Source organism: Sapajus apella, unplaced genomic scaffold, assembly GCF_009761245.1.
Source record: "Sapajus apella isolate SASKATOON/1434 unplaced genomic scaffold, GSC_monkey_1.0 scaffold2, whole genome shotgun sequence".
Classification (NCBI taxonomy): Eukaryota; Metazoa; Chordata; class Mammalia; order Primates; family Cebidae; genus Sapajus; species Sapajus apella.
Genome location: NW_022436942.1, coordinates 25,491,253 through 25,498,949, shown reverse-complemented (window position 1 = coordinate 25,498,949; position 7,697 = coordinate 25,491,253).

Below are 7,697 nucleotides of genomic sequence, written 5' to 3'. Positions count from 1 at the left end.
TTTTTTTTTTTTTTTTTTTTTTTTTTTTTGAGACAACGTCTCGCTCTTTCACCTAGGTTGGAGTGGAGTGGTGTGAATATGGCTCACTGCCGCCTCAATCTCCTGGGCTCAAGTGATGCTCCTGCCTCAGCCTCCCATAGTGCTGGGACCACAAGTGTATGTCACCATATCCAGCTAATTTTCTTTTCTCTTTTTTTTTTTCTTTTTTTTTGCAGAGATAGGGTCTCACTTTGTTGCCCAAGCTGATCTTGAACTCCTGATCTCAAGTGAACCTCCCACCTCGGCCTCCCAAAATGCTGGGATTACAGGCATCAGCCACCAGAGCCAGCCAGGAAATATTTATAACAAAAAATTGACAAAGTATTTGTAGGAAAACAGCCTGTTGAATGGCAAAAGTGATGTTATCTTGAAGCAAAACCACCATAATAACTGATGTTTGACTCCTGTGTGCCAAGGTGTTCTGCAGCAGTGTCTTTAAGCAATACCCTTAGTAGAGGTAAGTCCTCATAAAGATGTTTATCTAACCTGCCCAGTTGTCACGAGTTCCAAAAGAAAGTCAGATGTGACCAGCTGCACATCTTAACCCTAGAGTTTGCTATCTAAAGGATACTTTCTGGAGGGTGGGTGCCCTCTCTCAGCTACCAGAAACATTACTTCTAAGTCCCTATTAAATGTTTCTTTCTGAGAAACGGGATTTCTCAGCCTCTTTCCTCAGCCTCTTGGCTCTCTCAAGCCTTTGGGAGTAGCTCTGCATAGACCTGCTCATCATGGAACAGGAACAGGATTATTATTATTTTTTTAGACAGAGTCTTGCTCTGTCACCAGGCTGGAATGCAGTGGCGCAATCTTGGCTCACTGCAACCTCCGCCTCCTGGGTTCAAGCATTTCTTCCGCCTCAGCCTCCTGAGTAGCTGGGACCACAGGCGCATGCCACCATGCCTGGGTAATTTTTTTATATTTTTAGTAGAGACGGGGTTTCACCATGTTGGCCAGGATGGTCTCCATCTCTTGACCTCGTGATCCGCCCGCCTCGGCCTCCCAAAGTGCTGGGAATACAGGCATGAGCCACCGTGCCCAGCCAGGAACAGGATTATTATCCAGACCTATAGAAATCTCTTACAGTTTGGCCGGGCGCGGTGTCTCAAGCCTGTAATCCCAGCACTTTGGGAGGCTGAGGCAGGTGGATCACGAGGTCAAGAGATCGAGACCATCCTGGTCAACATGGTGAAAGCCCGTCTCTACTAAAAATACAAAAAAAAAAAAAAATCTCTTACAGTTCAACATGTGAATCTCATGATGGCAAGGACTTTTGTTTTGTGTTCTGTTATAGCCTAAACTCTTATAACAGTGTGTGGCATGGAGAAGGCAGTCAATGAAATCAACATGCAAAGACAAAGATGAGCAAATAAATGACATAAACTGGTACCCAACATGAAATAATCAATGTTCCCTAAATATATGAAAAGAAATTCAAATAGTCAAAGTCATTCAAAATCAGTAAAATGCCAACTAAAACCACAAGTTCCCAGTTCACACCCACAAGATATGTAAAAAATTAAAAAGCATTTGTTACAATTTGGCAGATCCTATAGAAAAAGCAAAAGAAAAAGATATCTAAAGGCCAGGTATGGTGGCTCACCTCTGTAATCCCAGCACTTTGGGAGGCTGAGGCAGGTGGATCATTTGAGGTCAGGAGTTCGAGACCAGCCTGGCCAACATGGTGAAACCCCATCTCTACTCAAAACACAAAAATTAACTGGGCATGGTGGTGGGGGCCTGTGGTCCCATCTACTTGGGAGGCTGAGGCAGGAAAATTGCTTGAACCTGGGAGACAAAGGCTGCAGTGAGCCGAGATTGCACCACTGCACTCCAGCCAGGTGACAGAGTGAGACTCCATCACACACACAAAAAGAAAAAGCGTTGGTGAAGACATGAGCAATGGGAACATTATATGTTGCTAGTTGAAGTATGCATGTGTGTATATGTATATGAGTGTGTGTGTATATATCTACATCTATATAATAATTATTTTTAGAGACAGGGTCTCACTCTGTCACCTAGGCTGGAGTACAGAGGCATGATCATGGTTCACTGCAGCCTTGAGCTCCTGCTGGGGTCAAGTAATCCTTCCACCCAAGCAGCTATGATTACAGGCATGTGCCACCATGCCCAGCTAATTTTTTAAAATTTTTTGTAGAGATGAGGTCTTGCTATGTTGCCCAGGCTGGTCTTAAACTCATAGTTTTATGCAATCCTCCCACCTCAGCCTCCCAAAGTGCTGGGCTTACAGGTGTGACCCATTATGCCTGGCTTGAAGAGAATATTGGTAAAACATTATGGAAAACAATTTGGCATTATTTAGAGAAGATGATGGTATTCTTTATGACTCAGTAATCCTACCACTAGTATGTAGTACAGAGAGACTCATGCTCATATGCATAATAGTATTAGTTGCAATAGCAAAAACCTGGAAACAGTGCAAATGTCCATTGACAATAGATTCTAAAGTAGATAAGTACATTGTGGCATATGCACATGATGTGTGGGTGAAAGTGAATGAATTGCAGTTAGATAACCACAGAATTGAATGTAAAGAACCTAATGCTGAATAAAAAGCAAGAACTAGCCACAAGAGAGAATTCATCATATGATTCCATTTATACAAAGCTCATGTAATGAGTAATCTTATGTGTCAACCTGATTGGGCTAAGGGATGTCCAGATGGCTGGTAATCACAACTGCTGGGAGTATCTGTGAGAGTGTTTCTCTAAGAGATGTGCCTTGGAATCAGGAGAATGAGCAAAGAAGATCATTCTCACCACTGTAAGTGGGCATCATCTAATCTGTTGAGGTCCCATTAGAACAGAAAGGTAGAAGAAGGACAAATTCTCTGTCTTCTCGAGCTGGGACCATCTTCTCTTGTCCCCGGACATCAACGTTCCTCAAGCCTTCAGACTCAGACTGAATCACACTACCAGCTTTTCTTGTTTCTCCAGCTTGCAGATGGCAGACTGCGGGACTTCTCAGCCTCCATAATTACGTGAGCCAATTCCTAAAAATCTCTCTTTTTTTCCCTCACTCTTCTGTTGGTTCTGTTTCTCTGGAGAACCCTGACTAATACAGTTCAAAAACATGTAAAACTAAAAAAGATATTGTTTAGAGCAGTGATGTATCATAGAACTCTTCACAATGGTGGAAATATTCCACAACTATGCTGTCCAGTATGGTAACAAATGACATGTGGCTTTTGATCACTTAAAATATGGCTAATGTGGCTGAGGAACTGAATCTTAATTTAAATTTAAACTTAAATTGTCATATGTGGTGAGTGGCTACCATATTGTATGGCAAGGTTTATAAAGAGAATAAGTGAAATAACAAATACAAAATCTAGAATATTGGTTACTTCTGAGAGAAAAATAAAAACAGAATGAGGGAGGGATATACAGGGGATTTCAAAAGCAACAATAGTGTTCTCTTTCTTTCTTTCTTTCTTTTTTTCTTTCTTTCTTTCTTTCAAGATGGGGTTTCACTATGTTGGCCAGACTGGTCTTGAACTCCTGACCCCGTGATCCACCCGCCTTGGCCTCACAAAGTGCTAGGATTATAGGTGTGGGCCACTGCACCCGGCAAAGTGTTCTTTTTCTTAAATGGGTATTCTTGTACTGTTATTCTTTAAGCTGAACATGTATTTTATAAATATGCTTTTATATGTATTAGATATTTAGTAGGACAAACATAATGAATGGGGTGGTGTATACATGGATGTTTGTATTGTTATTACTTAAATTCTGTGTAATAAAATAGTTTTATTTTAAAAATGGCTAGCACTCAGCTGTGCCCCAAGTGGGAAGATAAAACCTCCCCAAAACCCAGTCCCTGGGCCCTGGTTACTAATGCCCTCATCCTCCATCACCATGGCTCTCAAGCTTTCACTTGGAAAGGAGAGGTAGGATATTTTGTTTTGAGGCTCACTTAATTTTATCTAAAAAATTTTAATAAGGTCAGATGCAGTGACTTATGCCTATAATTCCCGTACTTTGGGAGGCTGAGGCAGGCTGATTGCTTGACTCAGTTTGAGACCAGCCTGGGCAACACAGTGAAACTCCACCTCTACACAAATATACCAAAAATAAAGAAAAAAGAAAAAAAAATTAGCCAGGTAAAGTAGCAACACCTGTAGTCCCAGCTACTTGGGAGGCTGAGGCAGGAGAATCACTTGAGCCTGGGAGGCAGAGGTTACAGTGAGCTGAGATCATGCCACTGCACTACTCCAGCCTCAGTGACAGAGTGAGACCCTGTCTGAAAAAAAAAAAAATTAATGTGATGAAGTAGGTTAAGCTAATAGAGCTTCTGTGTACAAGGTCTCTTTTTCTGAGAGGAGAAATAAAGTCTAGCTTCTATTCTTAAAAATTAACAAAAACCAACAAAATTTAAAAAAAAAACAAAGAGGGGAATAAAAGTTGAGGAAGTGGGCCGGGTACAGTGGCTCACACCTGTAATCCCAACATTTTGGGAGGCCAAGATACATGGATTGCTTCAGGCCAGGAGTTCAAGACCAGCCTGTGCAATGTAAACTTTGTCTCTACTAAAACAAACAAAAAAAGTTGGGCTGGGCGTGGTGGCTCACGCCTGTAATCCAAGCACTTTGGAGGCCAAGGCAGAAGGATCACCTGAGGTCAGGAGTTCAAGACCAGCCTGACCAACATGGTGAAACCCCATCTTGAAAAAAAATAAAAAAATAAATAATAAAAATAAAAAATAAAATAAAAAGTTGAGGAAAAGGAAAGTAGAAACTGTAATTATAAACAACTTTTTGGGTGAAATTTTGCTATAGAGGGAAGCAGGGGATATACAGAGGCAATTGAAGACTTTTCAAAGGTGGGAGAAACCAGATGTATTATCTGTTGCTACATAACAAATTATCCCAAAATGCAGTGGCTTAAAGCAACAAAAATTTATCTCACATTTTCTGTGGGTCAGAACTTTTGAGTGTAGTTTCACTGGGTATCTCTGACTTAAGGTCTCTCATGAGGTTGCAGTAGGGTGTCAGCCAGAACTGTGGTCTCATCTGAAGGTGTGATCAGGGAAGATCTGCCTCTAAGCAGATCATGAGGTGTTGCATGACTCAGCTCTTAGTGGCTGTTCAACTGAGGACTTCAGTTCCTCAATAGCTCTTGCTGGCAGCCTTTCCACAGGGCCACAGGGCAGCTTACAACATGGCAACAGCTTTACCTCAGAGCAACAGGGCTGGACAGAGTGCTTAGGACAGAAATCACTATCTTTTTATAAGCCAATCTTGAGCATGGTAGCCCATTACCTCTGTAACTTTCTATTTACCAGAAGCCAGTCACGAAATCCAGCCGACACTAAAGGAGAGGGAACTGACTAAGGATGTGAATACAGGAGACAGGGTTCATTGGCAGGTATTCTGGAGGCTGCCTGCCACACCAGAGGGCATTTGTCTATGGATAGAAGTGATCCCACCATAGAGCAGAAATGACAATGTGGGAGAGGAGAAAAGGCAGAGGAAATCCAGGAAGAAGACCTCTGCAGTTACCGATCCACCACCTTTTTCATTTTATTTAGAGAAATGAGGTCTTGCCGTGTTGCCCAGGCTAGAGAGCTGCGGCCCTTCACAGGCACGGTCTCACTACTGATCAGCACAGGAATTCTGATCAACTCCATTTCCAGTCTGGGACAGTCACCCCTCCTTAGGCAGCCTGGTGGTTCCCTACTGCCTGAAGGTCACCATATTGATGCCAAACTTAGTGCATTAACCAGTCAACATAGCACACAAGTGATCCTCTTGCTTCAGCCTCCTGAGTAGCTAGGACTACAGGCATGTGCCACCGTGCCCAGCCCACTGCCTGTGTCACTGCTATTTAATGATTTGGCTGCATATACTTGCTTTATAAGTCTGTTGAACTGTTATTATCTGTCATAGCAAGACCCATCATCCCTATGATGTTAGCTTGGGTTTAAAAAAAAAAAAAAAAAAAAAAAAGGCCGGGCGCGGTGGCTCACGCCTGTAATCCCAGCACTTTGGGAGGCCGAGGCGGGTGGATCACGAGGTCAAGAGATCGAGACCATCCTGGTCGACATGGTGAAACCCCATCTCTACTAAAAATACAAAAAATTAGCTGGGCATGGTGGCGCACGCCTATAGTCCCAGCTACTCGGGAGGCTGAGGCAGGAGAATTGCCTGAACCCAGGAAGCGGAGGTTGCGGTGAGCCGAGATCGCGTCATTGCACTCCAGCCTGGGTAACAAGAGCGAAACTCCGTCTCAAAAAAAAAAAAAAAAAAAAGTCATCTTGCCCTGTTTACACAGGCATACACAATCTGATTACATTTCTCACACACACAAACACACACACCCCAACTATGTTTCCCCCACTTTCTAATATCACCTTCCACTAAAATATCTGGGGAACGAGGACTTTGTTTCTTGTTAGCCCATAGAGATCAGCTCATGCTGCAACTTGTTTCTCCAATATCACCTCCTCCACCCTCCCGATTTTGGCACAGCTCTGAGCCTCTGCTCCCTTTCCCACATGTTACCATGTGTAGTCCCAAAGTAATGTGCTCCTTTTATCTAATGCTGCCAACCACACCAGCCTCAGAAGACGGTATGAGCAAGGCAGCTATCCTTTTATTGACCTCTACTTTAATTCTCTACCACCTCACCAACTTCCCACAGCCCACATGGTCTTCTTATTACTGAAGGTGTTGGGTTAACAAAGGCAAAGTTCAGTATAGGTCAAGATAGGGGCCGGGCGCGGTGGCTCAAGCCTGTAATCCCAGCACTTTGGGAGGCCGAGGCGGGTAGATCACAAGGTCAAGAGATCAAGACCATCCTGGTCAACATGGTGAAACCCCGTCTCTACTAAAACTACAAAAAATTAGCTGGGCATGGTGGCGCGTGCCTGTAGTCCCAGCTATTCAGGAGGCTGAGGCAGGAGAATTGCCTGAAACCCAGGAGGCGGAGGTTGCAGTGAGCCGAGATCGCGCCATTGCACTCCAGCCTGGGTAACAAGAGCGAAACTCCGTCTCAAAAAAAAAAAAAAACAGGAATGACAGAACAATTTAAAGCTGAACATTAGATATCACTCTTAAAACCCTTGGATTATGTTAGAGAAAACTTAGTGATACTCATTACAGCAAGGCAGACTTTATTCAGGACCATCCGGATAGGGATAGGGACCATGGCAATAGGATTTTGTAGTGGGTGGAGGGACTGGGCTAAAATCCAAACACAGCAAGGGCAAGAAAGAATTTGCAGCCAAGGAGCAGGGTAGGGGTGTCAGTGGACGGAAAATTACTAAGAGGTAGCATCAGGAGTAATGGGATTCTGGCTAACCAATCTAACAGGATTCTTGCTGGACAGGCCAGGGTGATCAGACATCACCTGGGGTATAGTGGTGGATGAGGAACCCGATCAGACCTTGAGAGTGAGGGGATTCTTTCTCTCTCTCTCTCTCTCCCCCCTCCCGCCACCCCCCCGCTTATCTCTCTCTCCCCCACTTCTTTCTTTCCTTCTTTTCTTTCTCTTTCTTTTCTTTTTCTTTCTTTTTGAGAAGTTTCGCTCTTGTTGCCCAAGCCGGAGTGCAATGATGCGATCTTGGCTCACTGCAACCTCTGCCTCCCGGGTTCAAGCGATTTTCCTGCCTCAGCCTCCCGAGTAGCTGGGATACAC